The 18,439-nt window shown below is 43.6% G+C and overlaps 1 long non-coding RNA gene across 1 annotated transcript; it reads left to right on the top strand.

The window, feature by feature from the left end:
- Nucleotides 1–2,612: 2,612 nt before the first annotated feature.
- LOC140845498 (uncharacterized) lies at nucleotides 2,613–16,874 on the top strand. The gene is made up of 3 exons (XR_012124309.1): nucleotides 2,613–2,930; nucleotides 13,020–13,118; nucleotides 15,899–16,874. It is a non-coding gene; the product is annotated as an uncharacterized lncRNA (long non-coding RNA).
- The last annotated feature ends 1,565 nt before the right edge of the window (nucleotides 16,875–18,439 follow it).

The raw sequence follows: 18,439 nt of genomic DNA, 5'->3' as shown, positions 1-18,439 counted from the left end.
AGGTGGTCCCGTCCCTCCGTGACCTCCCTCAACACAGAAGGGTGTCTGCTCTCCTGGTTTTATCCTATGTGATTCACTACCTTTCTGGGGTTTTGTAAAGTTACAATGTTAGTATATGACTGTATCTACTGCAATGTTGGGCACAGGGTTGACACTCGGTAATGCTGGTTACCATGGATACAGTGCTTAGTGGTAAAGATCAGACTTCAGGGATTCAGAATCAAGTTCCATCACTTACCAGCTGTGTGACCTTAAGCAAACTCTTCAGAAGTTCTTTGCCTCATTTTCCAAATCTGCAAACCAGGGTGATGAGAATACCTGCTCCAGGGGTGGTTGTGAGGGTTAGTGTGGTTCGTGTAAAGCCCTCAGACTAGTTCCAGTGCAAAGGGTTCACTAAATGTGAGTTATTTTCATGAGATTATCACCAAAAAAAATGTTGAGTTGATAAAATTCCAACAGAAAAGGGAATGAGAAGTAAACGTCTCAGCACCTAGTTTGAGCCAGCTGGAATCTTAGGATTCTAGAGGCAAAACACGTACCTTTTAAAGCAGCTCAAGAGGTAAGGGGTGTTACCCTGAGTGAGCTGGTACTCTCGAAAGTAGGCCCTCCCCCCCCAGAATGAGCCTTCCTCGGACACCTGGCTCATCCACCCGTCTGTGTCCGGGTGTCTCCTGTGTGACGCAGAAACACCTCCTGCCCCAGCTCTGCCGGGCCCCCACGAGCACAAGGCTAACAAACCCTGATGACTGATCCATACACACGTTTCCAAATATACCTCCCTAACTGAATCTTACACCAGTCCAACCACATCAATAAAAGCTGAATCACTGAAAGTTTAGACCAGCTATAGTAGGCACTCTACCTGTGTTTTCTAGCTTAAGCCTCAAAACAACCCCACTTTGCTGGTGAGCAAACTGAGACAAGAGGAGATGAAGTGGGCCTTCCTTCTACTAAGCGGTGGAACATGGATTCTGGCTCAGAAAGTGAGCTTCTGGAGGCCAGGAAGAGTGTGCAAGGCAGACAAACCACACGGCGCACTGATGAAAAGGCCCTGTAATGTCAGGTGGGAGACTGAGAAATGACTTAGAAAAGGACTGAGCGCTGAACAAGGGGCTCACTTACATGCCCGCACAGATCTCCCTGCCAGTGGCAGGCGTCAGGGTCAGGTGCCAAAGTTTCCTCCACAGCGTCAAGACCAGATTGCAGCCCCTTCTGGTGCGTCTGCAGTTGGCGGCCTCACCTGACAAGTGCCACACTGGCACTGGGAAGTCAGTGCCCGAGGGCAGGAGCCCCAGCTCCGAGCACGCTGACCTCAGGGCAGACCTCCAGGCCTCTGCTTACGCATTTGTGTTTCAGAGGCAGGCCCACTCCCCTCTAAATATTTTTTATTAGGGCAGGAAAGATGCCTATTGTTTAATGAATGCCTTAACTTGCAGCCTTTAACCCCTTATCACTGCCTGAAGATGGAATTGGAATCTGGGGAGAGTCTAGGCTGGCTTCAGAGGGAATTGGGGTCTGGCAGGGTTTGCTTTCTAAGATCATTATGAGAGTAAGCCAAGCCACATGTGTAGGCAGCAGGACCCCCTCCACCAGCCCAGGGGATGGGGGTGGCTAAGTCCACTCAGGAGGCCACAGGGCAGCTTCTCAGTATATCCAGCATCTCTTCCTTGGCCAGGGGTTTATTTGATCTAAGGAGTCAGTCCTGCATCTAACTACAAGGAAGGAAGGGAGTGGTGAGACCCTGGCACCCCACACGGAAGCCCCCTTTTGAGTTCTGTTGCTCAGGGCACTGCCAAGGGAGCTAAGCCGTGCCCCTGGCCAGTGCAGAGCATTCTCCCTAGGCGTTGCTTCCTTGCCACTCTCGCTGTTTGGGTCCAGTCCCAGCATTGATCATTCTTGTAGAAAGGATAACCACAGTCCCTCTGAAGCAAGCCTGGGCCTCAGCCAGCACCCCTGAGCCGATGCGTTTATAGCCACAAGCCAAGTCTTTTCTCTCAGAGCAAACCTTTGGGGCCTGGTGGCTGGGTAGGGGTTGGGCTTTCCCCACATAGCCTTGTACGGACGGCATCAGAACCCCGCAGAGCACCTGAGAGGGGGTTCTCACACTCGCGGATGTGTGTAAGGCAGAATCCAGGCCTGTTTTATGGCTGCTTTTAATAATAACAATACTTCCTTAAAAAGGCTAAATCAGGACAAGGAAAAGGGACACCATGCTGACGTAACTGGCATACGCTGGTCCATGCAGGGCGAACAGGTCCCATGTCCCCAGAGCTCGGAGCTGTATGAAGTGGAGGGAAATACGGCTCTTGCTTCCAAATAGCTTTGGCCAGTGGCGGAGACCCCATGAGCGTAACTATTTACTTTAGGGTCTCCTGGGTTTCTGTTTATTCCTAAAGGACAACGTAATGCAGAGAACAACACTTAAATCTTGTGGTGGGGGTGGGGGTGAAGAGAAACCTTATAATGAGCTTATACTTGAACAAGCCTTGCAGGCTGATAGGACTGTAATATCCCTCAGAGAGAAGGGCAAGCACATGGGAAAGGGGCAGAGCTAACCACGGCCACTGTCCAGGGAGGGATGAGTCACCCACAGTGGCGGGAGCAGAGGACAAACGAAAAGAAGGGAGGAAGTGAAACCGTTTGTTGGGGCTCAGAATGCTCCCCAGGGAGCTCAGCTCTGACATGAGCACGGGATTACAGCAGAGAAGGGGCCCGATCAGAACTGGATTCGAAGAAACTGCTGGCAGCCCTTTGCGCATTCCGTCAGGGGAGGACCTGGAGGCAGAAGCGCAGTGAGGGGCTGCTGGGGTCCCGGTGAGAAGGCCCCACAGCCGGGCTGCAGGGGAGGGATGCGAGAGGACGGAAGAGAAGCGACAGAACGGTGTCCCCCAGCCAGGCAGCTTGAGGCCCTTGAGATCTGCCTCCTGCAGGTGAGGAGCTGGGCCAGAGCGTGCGGATACAGGGTGCAGCGCCCTGTGGTGGTGCTGACCACAACGGACAGCTCAGGGACGTGCTTGAATGGCCGCTTCAGGGCGGGAGGCCAGCTGGGAGCACCATCAGGGGCTTGGCACGGTGGGGGGGCTCCAGCCGTGCTCTCTGGGTGATTTTTTTTTTTTTTTTTTTTTTTGAGAGGGCATCTCTCATATTTATTGATCAAATGGTTGTTAACAACAATAAAATTCAGTATAGGGGGGTCAATGCTCAATGTACAATCATTAATCCATCTCAAGCCTAATTCTCGTCAGTCTCCAATCTTCTGAAGCATAACGAACAAGTTCTTACATGGTGAACGAATTCTTACAGAGTGAATAAATTCTTACATGGTGAACAGTACAAGGGCATTCATCACAGAAACTTTCGGTTTTGATCATGCAATATGACCTATAAACCATCAGGTCAAATATGAATATTCATTTGATTTTTGTACTTGATTTATATGTTGATCCCACATTTCTCCTATTATTATTATTATTTTTATTTTTAATAAAATGCTGAAGTGGTAGGAAGATGCAAGATAAAGGTAGAAAACATAGTTTAGTGCTGTAAGAAGGCAAATGTAGATGATCAGATGATCAGGTGTGTGCCTATGGACTAAGTATTAATCCAGGCTAGACAAGGGCAGCAAGACATCCACGGATGCAGAAGATTTCTCTCAAAGCAGGGGGGGTGAGGTTCTGAGCCTCACCTCTGTTGATCCCCAAATTCTCACCTGATGGCCCCCCTGCGACTGTGCCTGTCTTAGGTTGTTCCTCCCTTGAGGAATCTTACCCGTCTCTGGCTAACCAGTCATCTTCCGGGGCCATACAGGGAAATGTAAAGTTGGTAAGTGAGAGAGAAGCCATATTGTTTGCAAAGGTTAGCTTTTTACTTCTTTGCAGATTTATGCCCTCTGGCTTCTATGCCCAGCACTTGTCTCGAGGTATCTTTACCACCTGGAGGAATTATGATACTCGGTAAATTCGATATGAGGCACGAATTCTATTTAAGGTTTGTAATTAGGAAGGAAGAAGAAAAGCTATAGATGTAGCATATGAAGGAAACTTGGGAGGATTGATTATTTCTTTGACATATCTTCTTGTATAGTACCTTAAGTATGTATAGGTTTTAAACTACTAACTAATTTGCACACACATATTAACATAATAGGAATACGGTGACATAAACAAAGCAAATCTATAATTACCAGCCATCTCCAGTGAAGCCAAGAAAACCATTTAGGCACCCTAGGCATTTGTGAAAATTTATCTATAATATGATGGATATTTTCCAACTGTACTTGAACCATCAGACAAATTAAAGCAGCCCATTTCTGGGATCTGTTCACATCCCATATGTTCTTTTAACCATAGATAGTCTATAGTCATGAGATTTTGGGGTGCTACAACTTGCACCCCTCCCAACTCCTGGTTGAGTTCCAACAGTACAGATCCAGTCAAATTCGTTGTCTCACTGTATGCACATGCCAGCCTAGACATCTCCCTCCTCCTTCTTATGGCAAGTCCAGGAGACGGTGGGCTGGATGCAGCCACAACCGCAGCATCGTCCGGATCCCTGGGGAGGCTTTTTGATGATCATCCCCCGGCACGAGTCCTCCAGAGAGTGCTGATGCCGGAAGCTCCTCCTCATATCGTATCTTAGTTCATTTTCTGGGTATCCAAGCTAGGCCTTGATCTTCTGCGTAGAAACAAACAGACCCTTTGCCCACACTTTGACATGCCCTCTATACCACTGTGCAGAACTCATTGGAGGTCAGCACACAGTAACTGCTTTTTTTTTTTTTTTTTTAATTAAGAGAAAGGAATATTATCAGAAAAGAGTACCTCCATAGCTGATCATCTGACACCCTTTAAGTGATCAACATTAAGGATATTTAAAGCATGCGTTGATCTTTGATTTACCAATAGTTTTATCCTGTTAACGAGTAATCCCCTTTTCTTTCTTTCTTTCTTTCTTTTTTTTTTTTTTTTTAAATTTTTAATCTACCCTTACATGAAGAATACTATGTTTACTATGCTCTCCCCTATATCAGGTCCCCCCTAACAACCCCATTACGGTTACTGTCCATCAGCTTAGCAAAATGTGGTAGAGTCACTACTTGTCCTCTCTATGTTGTGCAGCCCACCCTCCCCTTTCTCCCTCCCCCCCATGCATGCTAATCTTAATACCCCCCTTTTTCTTCCCCCCCCTTATCCCTCCCTGCCCACCCATCCTCCCCAGTTCCTTTCCCTTTGGTACCTGTTAGTCCATTTTTGGGTTCTGTAATTCTGCTGCTGTTTTGTTCCTTCAGTTTTTCCTTTGTTCCTATACTCCTCAGATGAGTGAAATCATTTGGTATTTCTCTTTCTCTGCTTGGCTTATTTCACTGAGCATAATACTCTCCAGCTCCATCCATGTTGCTGCAAATGGTTGGATTTTTCCACTTCTTATGGCTGAGTAGTATTCCATTGTGTATATGTACCACATCTTCTTTATCCATTCATCTACAGATGGACATTTAGGTTGCTTCCAATTCTTGGCTATTGTAAATAGTGCTGCGATAAACATAGGAGTGCATCTGTCTTTCTCAAACTTGATTGCTGCGTTCTTAGGGTAAATTCCTAGGAGTGGAATTCCTGGGTCAAATGGTAGGTCTGTTTTGAGCATTTTGATGCACCTCCATACTGCTTTCCACAATGGTTGAACTAATTTACATTCCCACCAGCAGTGTAGGAGGGTTCCCCTTTCTCCACAGCCTCGCCAACATTTGTTGTTGTTTGTCTTTTGGATGGCAGCTATCCTTACTGGTGTGAGGTGATACCTCATTGTAGTTTTAATTTGCATTTCTCTGATAATTAGCGATGTGGAGCATCTTTTCATGTGTCTCTTGGCCATCTGTATTTCTTTTTTGGAGAACTGTCTGTTCAGTTCCTCTGCCCATTTTTTAATTGGGTTATTTGTTTTTTGTTTGTTGAGGCGTGTGAGCTCTTTATATATTCTGGACGTCAAGCCTTTATCAGATCTGTCATTTTCAAATATATTCTCCCATACTGTAGGGTTCCTTTTTGTTCTATTGATGGTGTCTTTCGCTGTACAGAAGCTTTTCAGCTTAATGTAGTCCCACTTGCTCATTTTTGCTGTTGTTTTCCTTGCCCGGGGAGATAAGTTCAAGAAGAGATCACTCATGTTTATGTCTAAGAGGTTTTTGCCTATGTTTTTTTCCAAGAGTTTAATGGTTTCGTGACTTACATTCAGGTCTTTGATCCATTTTGAGTTTACCTTTGTATATGGGGTTAGACAATGGTCCAGTTTCATTCTCCTACATGTAGCTGTCCAGTTTTGCCAGCACCATCTGTTGAAGAGACTGTCATTTTGCCATTGTATGTCCATGGCTCCTTTATCAAATATTAATTGACCATATATGTTTGGGTTAATTTCTGGGGTCTCTAATCTGTTCCACTGGTCTGTGGCTCTGTTCTTGTGCCAGTACCAAATTGTCTTGATTACTATGGCTTTGTAGTAGAGCTTGAAGTTGGGGAGTGAGATCCCCCCTACTTTATTCTTCTTTTTCAGGATTGCTTTGGCTATTCGGGGTCTTTGGTGTTTCCATATGAATTTTTGAATTATTTGTTCCAATTCATTGAAGAATGTTGCTGGTAATTTGAGAGGGATTGCATCAAATTTGTATATTGCTTTCGGCAGGATGGCCATTTTGACGATATTAATTCTTCCTAGCCATGAGCATGGGATGAGTTTCCATTTATTAGTGTCCCCTTTAATTTCTCTTAAGAGTGACTTGTAGTTTTCAGAGTATAAGTCTTTCACTTCCTTGGTTAGGTTTATTCCTAGGTATTTTATTCTTTTTGATGCAATGGTGAATGGAATTGTTTTCCTGATTTCTCTTTCTATTGATTCGTTGTTAGTGTATAGGAAAGCTACAGATTTCTGTGTGTTGATTTTGTATCCTGCAACTTTGCTGTATTCCGATATCAGTTCTAGTAGTTTTGGAGTGGAGTCTTTAGGGTTTTTTATGTACAGTATCATATCATCTGCAAATAGTGACAGTTTAACTTCTTCTTTACCAATCTGGATTCCTTGTATTTCTTTGTTTTGTCTGATTGCCGTGGCTAGGACCTCCAGTACTATGTTAAATAACAGTGGGGAGAGTGGGCATCCCTGTCTGGTTCCCGATCTCAGTGGAAATGCTTTCAGCTTCTCACTGTTCAGTATAATGCTGGCTGTGGGTTTATCATAGATGGCCTTTATTATGTTGAGGTACTTGCCCTCTATTCCCATTTTGCTGAGAGTTTTTATCATGAATGGATGTTGAATTTTGTCAAATGCTTTTTCAGCATCTATGGAGATGATCATGTGGTTTTTGTCTTTCTTTTTGTTGATGTGGTGGATGATGTTGATGGATTTTCGAATGTTGTACCATCCTTGCATCCCTGGGATGAACCCCACTTGGTCATGGTGTATGATCCTTTTGATATACTGTTGAATTCTGTTTGCTAATATTTTATTGAGTATTTTTGCATCTACATTCATCAGGGATATTGGTCTGTAATTTTCTTTTTTGGTGGGGTCTTTTCCTGGTTTTGGTATTAGGGTGATGTTGGCTTCATAGAATGAGTTTGGGAGTATTCCCTCTTCTTCTATTTTGTGGAACACTTTAAGGAGAATGGGTATTATGTCTTCTCTGTGTGTCTGATAAAATTCCGAGGTAAATCCGTCCGGCCCCGGGGTTTTGTTCTTGGGTAGTTTTTTGATTACTGTTTCAATTTCTTTGCTTGTAATTGGTTTGTTTAACTTTTGTGTTTCTTCCTTGGTCAGTCTTGGGAGGTTGTATTTTTCTAGGAAGTTGTCCATTTCTTCTAGGTTTTCCAGCTTGTTGGCATATAGGTTTTCATAGTAGTCTTTAATAATTCTTTGTATTTCTGTGGAGTCTGTCGTGATTTTTCCATTCTCATTTCTGATTATGTTGATTTGTGTTGACTCTCTTTTTCTCTTAATAAGTTGGGCTAGAGGCTTATCTATTTTGTTTATTTTCTCAAAGAACCAGCTCTTGGTTTCGTTGATTTTTGCTATTGTTTTATTCTTCTCAATTTTGTTTATTTCTTCTCTGATCTTTATTATGTCCCTCCTTCTGCTGACTTTAGGCCTCATTTGTTCTTCTTTTTCCAGTTTTAATAATTGTGATGTTAGACTATTCATTTGGGATTGTTCTTCCTTCTTCAAGTGTGCCTGGATTGCTATATACTTTCCTCTTAAGACTGCTTTCGCTGCATCCCACAGAAGTTGGGGCTTAGTGTTGTTGTTGTCATTTGTTTCTATATATTCCTTGATCTCTATTTTGATTTGTTCATTGATCCATTGATTATTTAGTAGCATGTTGTTAAGCCTCCATGTGTTTGTGAGCCTTTTTGTTTTCTTTGTAGAATTTATTTCTACTTTCATACCTTTGTGGTCTGAAAAATTGGTTGGTAGAATTTCAATATTGTGGAATTTACTGAGGCTCTTTTTGTGAGCTAGTATGTGGTCTATTCTGGAGAATGTTCCATGTGCACTTGAGAAGAATGTATATCCTGTTGCTTTTGGATGTAAAGTTCTATAGATGTCTATTAGGTCCATCTGTTCTAGTGTGTTGTTCAGTGCCTGTGTGTCTTTACTTATTTTCTGCCCGGTGGATCTATCCTTTGGGGTGAGTGGTGTGTTGAAGTCTCCTACAATGAATGCATTGCAGTCTATTTCCCTCTTTAGTTCTGTTAGTATTTGCTTCACATATGCTGGTGCTCCTGTATTGGGTGCATATATATTTAGAATGGTTATATCCTCTTGTTGGACTAAGCCCTTTATCATTATGTAGTGGCCTTCTTTATCTCTTGTTACTTTCTTTGTTTTGAAGTCTATTTTGTCTGATATTAGTACTGCAACCCCTGCTTTCTTCTCACTGTTGTTTGCCTGAAATATGTTTTTCCATCCCTTGACTTTTAGTCTATGCTTATCTTTGGGTTTAAGGTGAGTTTCTTGTAAGCAGCATATAGATGGGTCTTGCTTTTTTATCCATTCTATTACTCTATGTCTTTTGATTGGTGCATTAAGTCCATTTACATTTAGGGTGACTATTGAAAGATATGTACTTATTGCCATTGCAGGCTTTAGATTCGTGGTTACCAAAGGTTCAAGGTTAGCTTCTTTAGTATCTTACTGCCTAACTTAGCTCGCTTATTGAGCTGTTATATACACTGTCTGGAGAGTCTTTTCTTCTCTCCCTTCTTATTCCTCCTCCTCCCTTCTTCATATGTTGTGTGTTTTGTTCTGTGCTCTTTTTAGGGGTGCTCCCATCTAGAGCAGTCCCTGTAGGATGCCCTGTAGAGGTGGTTTGTGGGAAGCAAATTCCCTCAGCTTTTGCTTGTCTGGGAATTGTTTGATCCCACCATCATATTTAAATGATAGTCGTGCTGGATACAGTATCCTTGGTTCAAGGCCCTTCTGTTTCATTGCATTAAGTATATCATGCCATTCTCTTCTGGCCTGTAGGGTTTCTGTTGAGAAGTCTGATGTTAGCCTGATTGGTTTTCCTTTATAGGTGACCTTTTTCTCTCTAGCTGCCTTTAAAACTCTTTCCTTGTCCTTGATCCTTGCCATTTTAATTATTATGTGTCTTGGTGTTGTCCTCCTTGGATCCTTTCTGTTGGGGGTTCTGTATAATTCCATGGTCTGTTCGATTATTTCCTCCCCCAGTTTGGGGAAGTTTTCAGCAATTATTTCTTCAAAGACACTTTCTATCCCTTTTCCTCTTTCTTCCTCTTCTGGTATCCCTATAATACGAATGTTTTTCCTTTTGTATTGGTCACATATTTCTCTTAGTGTTGTTTCATTCCTGGAGATCCTTTTATCTCTCTCTCTGTCAGCTTCTATACGTTCCTATTCTCTGGCTTCTATTCCTTCAATGGCCTCTTGCATCTTATCCATTCTGCTTATAAATCCTTCCAGGGATTGTTTCACTTCTGTGATCTCTTTCCTGACATCTGTGATCTCCTTCCGGACTTCATCCCACTGCTCTTGCATTTTTCTCTGCATCTCATCCCACTGCTCTTGCATTTTTCTCTGCATCTCATCCCATTGCTGTTGCATTTTTTTCTGCATCTCTGTCAGCATGTTCATGATTTTTATTTTGAATTCTTTTTCAGGAGGACTAGTTAGGTCTGTCTCCTTCTCAGGTGTTGTCTCTGTGATCTTTGTCTGCCTGTAGTTTTGCCTTTTCATGGTGATAGAGATAGTTTGCAGAGCTGGTACAAGTGACCGCTGGAAGAGCTTCCCTTCGTGTTGGTTTGTGGCCTTTTCCTGGGAGAATAGCGACCTCTAGTTGCTTGTGCTGGGCAGCTGTGCGCAGACAGGGCTTCTGCTTCCTGCCCAGTTGCTTTGGGGTTTATCTCCGCTGTTGCTGTGGGCTTGGCCTGGCTGGGGCTGTTCCTCCAAAATGGTGGAGCCCCGTTGGAGGGGGAGCAGCCAGGAGACTATTTATCTCCGTAAGGGGCCTCTGTGCTCCCTGCTGCCCAGGGGGTTAGAGTGCCCAGAGATCCCCAGATTCCCTGCTTCTGGTCTAAGTGACCTGTCCTGCCCCTTTAAGATTTCCAAAAAGCACTCTCCAAACCAAAACAACAACAGCAACAATGAGAGAGGGAACAGAAAGAAAGAGAAAAAAAAAAAGGAAAAAAAAGGAAAAAACAAGCGATTGTTTTTTTTTTTTTTTTTTTTTTTGTCCTCAGGTGCCGGTCCCAGGCACCCGCTCACTGGTCCTGCTGCCCTGTCTCCCTAGCACCAGGGTCCCTGTCCTTTCAAGGCTTCCAAAAAGCACCCACCCACCGGTCCCGCAGGGAAGGAACGCTCAATATTCTTTGTCCTCAGGCACTGGTCCCACGCACCCGCTCACCAGTCCCGCCGCCCTGCCTCCCTAGCACCGGGGTCCCTGTCCCTTCAAGGCTTCCAAAAAGCACTCGGCAAAAAGAGAGAAAAAAAAGGGGAAAAACGCGCGATTTCTTCCGTCCTCAGGTGCTGGTCTCAGGCACCCACCCACCGGTCCCACAGGGAAAAATGCGGGATATTCTTTGTCCTCAGGCGCCGGTCCCAGGCACCCGCTCACCAGTCCCGCCGCCCTGCCTCCCTAGCACCGGGGTCCCTGTCCCTTTTAGGCTTCCAAAAAGCACTCGCAGAAAAGAGAAAAAAAAAAAGGGGAAAAACGCGCGATTTCCTCTGTCCTCAAGTGCCGGTCTCAGGCACCCGCCCACCGGTCCCGCAGGGAAAAACGGGGGATATTCTTTGTCCTCCGGCGCCGTTCCCAGGCACCTCCTCACCGGTCCTGCCACCCTGCCTCCCCAGCAACGGGGGCCCGTCCCTCTAAGGCTTCCAAAAAGCGCTCGCCAAAAAAAAAAACCGCTCCGGTTTCTCTCCACCCGCCGGGAGCCGGGGGGAGGGGCGCTCGGGTCCCGCCGGGCTGGGGCTTGTATCTTACCCCCTTCACAAGGCGCTGGGTTCTTGCAGGTGTGGATGTGGTCTGGATGTTGTCCTGTGTCCTGTGGTCTCTATTTTAGGAAGATTTTTCTTTGTTATATTTTCATAGCTCTATGTGTTTTTGGGAGGAGATTTCCACTGCTCTACTCACGCCGCCATCTTGGCTCCGCCTCTCTGGGTGATTTTTGTGGCAGAACCAGTGGTGGTGAAAAGGAGAGACACAGAACATCTCAATGACGGATGTCACGGGTGTGGCCTGGTCTCGGGGTGGGTCCTAGAGGGCAGAGCTCTGGAGAAAGGAGCATCTGCCCGGCAGCACGGACCTGCATGTGCAGTGTGATTCTGCGTCCCTTGTGCACTGTTGCTGGCAAAAAATAATCATCATTAATTTTAGGGTCTTTTTTGGATTCCCCTCAAAATAGAATTCGTGTATTAGCACTTTCATTCCTATTTCAAGGATTCAAAAGCACACTTACTTCAAAAGAGAAGGTTCACATAATTAGGAAAGTGCCCAATTCAGGCTCTGAAGCTTTTCTCTGTGTCAACCTATGACACTCAAAGGAAAATCACCAGTGTCGCGACAGTCACGAGCAGCTGACTCAGACTTAAACTTGAGTCCCGGTGGAAACCAAAGCTTTGGAAATACACACTGTGAACTTAAAATTAAGCCGATTGTCCTCAATATTACTTTCAGTAATAGTAATAATAGTCAGCCTTTATAGGGCCCTTACCAGCACGAGGGCTCTGCCGAGTGACTCACACACATCACCCCACTTAATCCTTCCAGCAATCACTGAGGTCGCTTCTATTATCCTCCTGTGACATACAGGGAACTAAGGCAAGGAGGGGCAGCTTACCAGGCTCCCAGCAAGTGGCAAGTCAGAAACTGACCTCTGCTCCCTCTGACTCCTAAGAATTTGCAAATCTGTATCACATTCTAGACTAACACCTTCCCCAAGCAGCAATTTGTTGCTTTATTTTTCAAGACAACACGAAGATGTTACCATTAATATCTGTCCTTGCATCCGAAGGCACTGAGGCTCAGAGCTTAGCGTGACTCACCGAGCAGTCACACAGCTCGAAAGCGGCTGGTCGGGGATTTTCAACTGGGTCCCTGAGTCTAAAATATACGAGTGAGTCAGGTGCACGGCACGTCCATTCTCGCCCTAAGCCCGTTCCTCCTCCTTGTTTATTCTCTGTTTTGGTCCGTGGCGTTGCCTAGTCACCCCAGCTCAGAGCCAGAAGCATCTCGAGTCTTGTCTCCGTTCTCCCCGCCCCATCTGCCATCACCACGGCCCGTCTTCTGCATTTCCTGAGCTTCTCTTTCCCCCTCCCTGGTTTCCGCTCCCCTGACTTAGACGAAGCCCCCCGCACTGACAGTTCACTGGCCTTTCCCAGCCTCTTCATTTCCCCAGTGGGATTCAGACTTTAGCACATAGAAGAGGTCGGGAGGGCTTTTTAAGACACTGATCCCGAGATTCTGATGCAGCAGGTTCAGGGTGCAGCCCACAAATTCGCATTCCTAACAGGTTCCCAGAGGCGGCTGCTGCTGCTGCTGAGCTGAGGACCCTGCTCCGAGAACCGCTGTCCTACCCCGTGACCACCAGAGTGACCCTATGCTTCTGTGGGTAAGCTCTCCATGACTCCAGAGGGTCAAGGGCAGACAGACACTCAGCAGTCGGAAGCCTCAGTAAGGTAGAACAGACCCACATAGATACAGAAACAAGAGCCGAGAAATGCCATCCATGCTAACGACGCTGACACATGTACCCGAATTTTCTCAGCTCAGAGAAACCAAGCCTGAGGATGAGGGGTCTGGGTAGCAGGTCAGGGGTAGCTGATCTCTGCTATTTTCCAAATTTCAATTTTTCTTTTTTTTTTTTTTTTGTGCTATCCATTCATTATTCTGAGCAACTAGAATCCATCTTCCGACAAATGGGCAAAAGTCTTTGCTCTCTATAGTGAAGTATCATGACAGACACACTCTGTTTCTGGATTGGGGACACAAAGGAAAACAAAGCTGAGAACATATTCCCGAGTCCCACAGGAAGGCAGGGACACATTGACCCCGACCAGCGGTAGCACAAGTCTGTGAACAGAGGCTTAAAAGTCCTGCTGATAAAACCATGACTGGGGCTATGACTTACCAATCCATGCAATATACTAGATTGAGAGAATAAGGAACAAAAATACACATGGTCCTCGGTATTGATGCAGAAAAAGCGTTTGACTAAAATCCAACGTCCTTTCTTGACAAAAACACTCAATAAACTAGGAATAAAAGGAGCCCTTCTCAGCCTAATAAAGTCCATCTATGAGAAACCCTCTAACATCATCCTTAAGGGTTAAGGACTAAATGTTTTGCCCCTAAGATCAGGAACAAGACAAGTAATGTCTGCCTATTCAACATTTTGCTGGAGGTTCTAGTCAGGTCAATTAAGCAAGGGAAAAAAAAGAAGACATAAAACTATCTTTATTTGCAGATGACATCTTATAGAAAATCTGAAGGAATCTACTAAAAAACCATTAGAGCTAATAATGAGTTCATAACATTGCAGGACACAAGATCGACATACAAACCTCAGTCACATTTCTATGTGCTAGCAATGAACAATCCTAAAATAAAATTAAGAAAACAAGTCCATTTATAATAGCATTAAAATATTTAAATACTTAAAATCAAATTTTTTAAAAAGCACAAGACTTACACACTGAAAAGTATAAAATATTGTTGACAATAATTAAAGATCAATATAATTGTAAAGAAAACTCACGTTCATGGATCAGAAGGCATGTCATTGGTAAAACAATAAAAATCCCCAAAATGACACAGATTTCATATAACCTCTTTCAGAATCCTAATGGGCTTTATGCTGCAGAAAATTGACAAGAAGATTCTAAGAGTCACTTGGAAGTGCCAAAGCCCCAGAGTAGCCAAAATAATGTTGAAAAAAAGCAAAGTTGGTTGATTCACGATTCTAAAATTTAACTTACTGCAAAGACATAGTGATAGAGTTAATGTGATACCGGCGTAAAGGTAGACACGTAGGTCAGTGGAATGGAACAGCAAACCCTGAAACGGATGCTTACGCTTAGACTTAATTGATCTTCAACAAGAGGGCCAGAAAAAGTCAATGGGGCCAAGACGATATTCTCGACAAAGGGTGCTGTCACAACCATATCATCACATCATCCCTTCCTAACAGTATTTACAGAAAAAAATTCAAAATAGGTCAGAGATCTAAATAAATGTAAGAGGTGAAACTATGCTACTCTTAGAAGAAAAGAGTAAATCTTCATGACCTGGGGTTAGGCAGTTATTTCTTATAAATAACACAAAAGAAAAACACAGAGGAAAAAAAACAAATGAACTGGATTTCAATGAAAGTAAGAACTGTTGCACTGAAAATGATGCCATTAAGAAAGTGAGAAGACTGCCCAGAGTGGGGGAAAAATACTTTCAAATCATATATGGACAGGGGACTTTTGTCCAGAATATTTTCTAAACTCTCATAATAAAAAAGGGTATATTTTAAACAGAGAATTTAAACAGATATTTTTTGAAAGACATACAATTGGCCAACAAGCACGTGAAATGATGCTTAACATCATAAATCGTTACAGAAATGCAAATCGATAGCACAAGGAGCTTGCTTCACACTCGACGGGTTGGCAAAAACCTAGAAGATACAATAACAAGTGTTTGGCAAGAACGTGGAGAAATTAGAAGCCTCGTACAGTTGCTGGTAGAAATATAAAATAGTGTAGCCACTTTGGAAAACAGTCTGGCAGCTCCTCAAAAAGTTCAACATAGTTACCATATGGCCCAGCAATTCCACTGGTAGAAATGTGCCCTAAAGAAGTGAGAACATGTCCCCACAAATATGTGTATATGAGTGTTCAAAACAGTACTATTCATACCAGCCAAAAAGTGGAGACAACCCGAATGTCCATCAGCTGGTGAATGGATAAACAATACGTGGTACATCAATACAATGGAAATTATTCTGCCATGAAAAGAATGAAGTGCTAATTTCTACTACAATATAGATGAACCTTAAAAACGTTGTGCTAAATTAAGAAGCCAGAGACAAAAGGCCACATGGAATATAATTTCATTTACATGAAATGTCCAGAGCAAGCATATGTATAGAGATAAAGTAGATTAGTTCCCCTCAAGGGAACTCAAGGGATGAAGGGAACAGAGAAATGGTGGGGGGGGGGGGGTGACTGCTAATGGGATGGGATTTCCATTTAGAGTGATGAGAATTTCCAAAGTTAAATTGTGGTGATAGGTATGCAACTCTATGAGAATACTTAAAAATATTGACATGTATACTTTGAGAAGGTTGAATTTATACCATGTGAATTATGTCATACTAAAATGATTTTTTAAAATTCTCATTAGGACAAACTCTTGACTAGATCCGTAGAATGAATAGGTGGCACCTGGGAAGACGGTAACGAGGAGATCACCCAGAATGCAATGTGAGTGACGGGGAACATGAAATGCCTGGCAAGAAGCACAAAGGCTAGACCGAAAGCCTCCAACAGCCACGTAATAACAGTGCCATGAGAAGGAAATACATGGATGCTGGAAAGGAGTTAATGACCAAAAATACTCCAGAAGGGAAGAATATTTTTAAAGACATAGACTCCCACACTAGAAGATGATATTCTGAGCTCCTAGCAAGAGGCATAGATGTCTAGAGAGACTTTAAAACCTTAAGAAAAGGAAAAAATCCTAGAAGGTTTCCAAAAAGAATAGATTACCTATAAAGAAATATGTTTGAGAACAGATTTCTCATCATCAAGAAAATGGATGCGGATGGCAGTGGAACATCTTCGCGGTGCCCAAGGAAATTAGCTTTCAACCGCAAATTCTAATCCTAACGAAGTCATTGCCAATGTGCAGTGGGAACCACTGGTTAAATGCATGCCTGGCTGGGACATGTGGGTCTGAAACACTCTGCTACTGTTTACTTACATGGCCTCGGGCACAGTGTGCCTCAGTTCCTGGCCTGCGGCACCAAGATGACCACCTTACGGGGCTGTGAGGCTTAGATGAGTGTGTGTGTGGTGGTCAGGACAGTGTCAGCACACAGGAACACAGTTGAAGGGCTAGTTACTAATTCAAAGAACATACTTTGGCAATGAGTATGGAAAACAATTTTGTAGTCATATAACCAAGGAAGTCATTTTAGCAATATTTAGAACCAGATAAAAAAAAAGAAACAAAAGAAAAACATTTAAAGAACAGGAAGATCAACGATCAAAAGGATAAACTGTCCATCAGAAACATACCACACACAGGGCCTTGCTTATATCTTTGGGCACAGAACATAACCTCAAAATATGGGCAGTAAAGATTAAAGAATGTCAAATCCGTGGTATAATTTAAGGTAAAAGATTGGAACAGAAGTTTTATGACTGAACAAACACACACACACACACATACACACACTCTCTCCTTCACAAATCTCATTAGAAGGTTTTGACAAATTTTAATGAATTGATAAAACAGTTCACAGTCTCTTGCTGTACAATAATTAAATTAGAAACCAACATTTTAAAAATTGTACTTTGAAATCACAGAGAAAAAAATGGAAACAGAGTATATATAAGCAAGCTAAGTGGTCAACAACCTAGAAAAAATTAAAGGAATGGAGGAAATATTAGCAATGCCTGTGGAAAATCAGAATTCAGAGCCCACGAATAGTTCGCTCTGGGATTCCCTTCCTAGTTTCTCTCATTTGTAAAATATTGTAACTTGTACGTTTGCACATACAGTTGACCCTTGAACAACATGGGCTGAGGAGCAGTGACCCCCCACACAGTTGAGTCTGAGTATAACTTTTCACCCCCCAAAACTTAACTACGGATAGCCTACTATTGACTGGAAGCCTTACCGATAACAGAAACAGTTTTATATGTTACATGGACTACATACTGCATTCTTAACAATCAAGTAAGCCAGAGAAAAGAAAATAATGCTTTTTCAATTTGTCACAAATCTCCAAAAAATTTCTCAAGTGTTTATTGACAAAAAAAATCTCCCTATAAGTGGACCCATGGAGTTCAAACCCATGTTGTTCATGTGTCAACTGTACACTCAAAATGTTCATTAAAATTGTGAGAGTCATACCATGAATACTCAACCTATGTGTATGTGCCCGTAAAGCTTGACAGAGATGATAAATTCCAGCAGGAAGATGATGGTTTACTCACTACCATATCCCTGTTTCATATAATAGTACTTGACACCTAAGAGAGTGATAAGTATTTATTGAATATTGTAGTTGAATATGAAGTAAAATGAGTCAGAAGCTAACCCCAGAGAATTTTGCAGAGTCAAGTAGAAGTGGATTATAATCTGGTTCTGGAATGTCTGGCTGAACTCTGGGGAAGTTTAATGTCTCTCAGCTACAATTTTCTGTAACATGAAAAGGAAATGACAATAGCTACTTTGCAAGGATCTTGCAGGACTTAGAAATGAGGACCAAGCGCCAAATATTAAATTTCTGGGTCTTAGAGCCACACCCACCCTCTGGGACTCAGCTCTGTGATCCTGGGGCGGGACTGCAGACCACGTCTCTGCCTGGCTGGCCGGCTCCGTGTAAAGCTCTGGCCACGAGGGACGCTAGAGCTAGGCTGTGAGGCTGGGGAGAAAAAGGAGACTCGCTCCTTATGGTTCGCTCCCCATGGACTTCCTATCCACCTCCATCCTGCAAGCACCGCACAGAGGCCTCTCCTCCCAGCAGAGGCTGGTCCTCCCCTTGGGACTGGCTGTGTCCCATCTGCAGAGGTCACATTCACGGGGCCCCTCCAAATCAGCGGCACCAATGTAGCTGCCCATCCTCAGATGGATGAATTTCAGCTCCACAACTTACCCTCTAAATGCTGAATTGTAATGTAGGTCACTCGGGCCTTTTCTCTTTGACCCCTGTGT

Source organism: Manis javanica, chromosome 2 (genome assembly GCF_040802235.1).
Source record: "Manis javanica isolate MJ-LG chromosome 2, MJ_LKY, whole genome shotgun sequence".
In the NCBI taxonomy this organism is placed as follows: domain Eukaryota; kingdom Metazoa; phylum Chordata; class Mammalia; order Pholidota; family Manidae; genus Manis; species Manis javanica.
The sequence above is the reverse complement of the archived record's forward strand: the minus strand, read 5'-3'. Positions and strand labels throughout refer to the sequence as shown.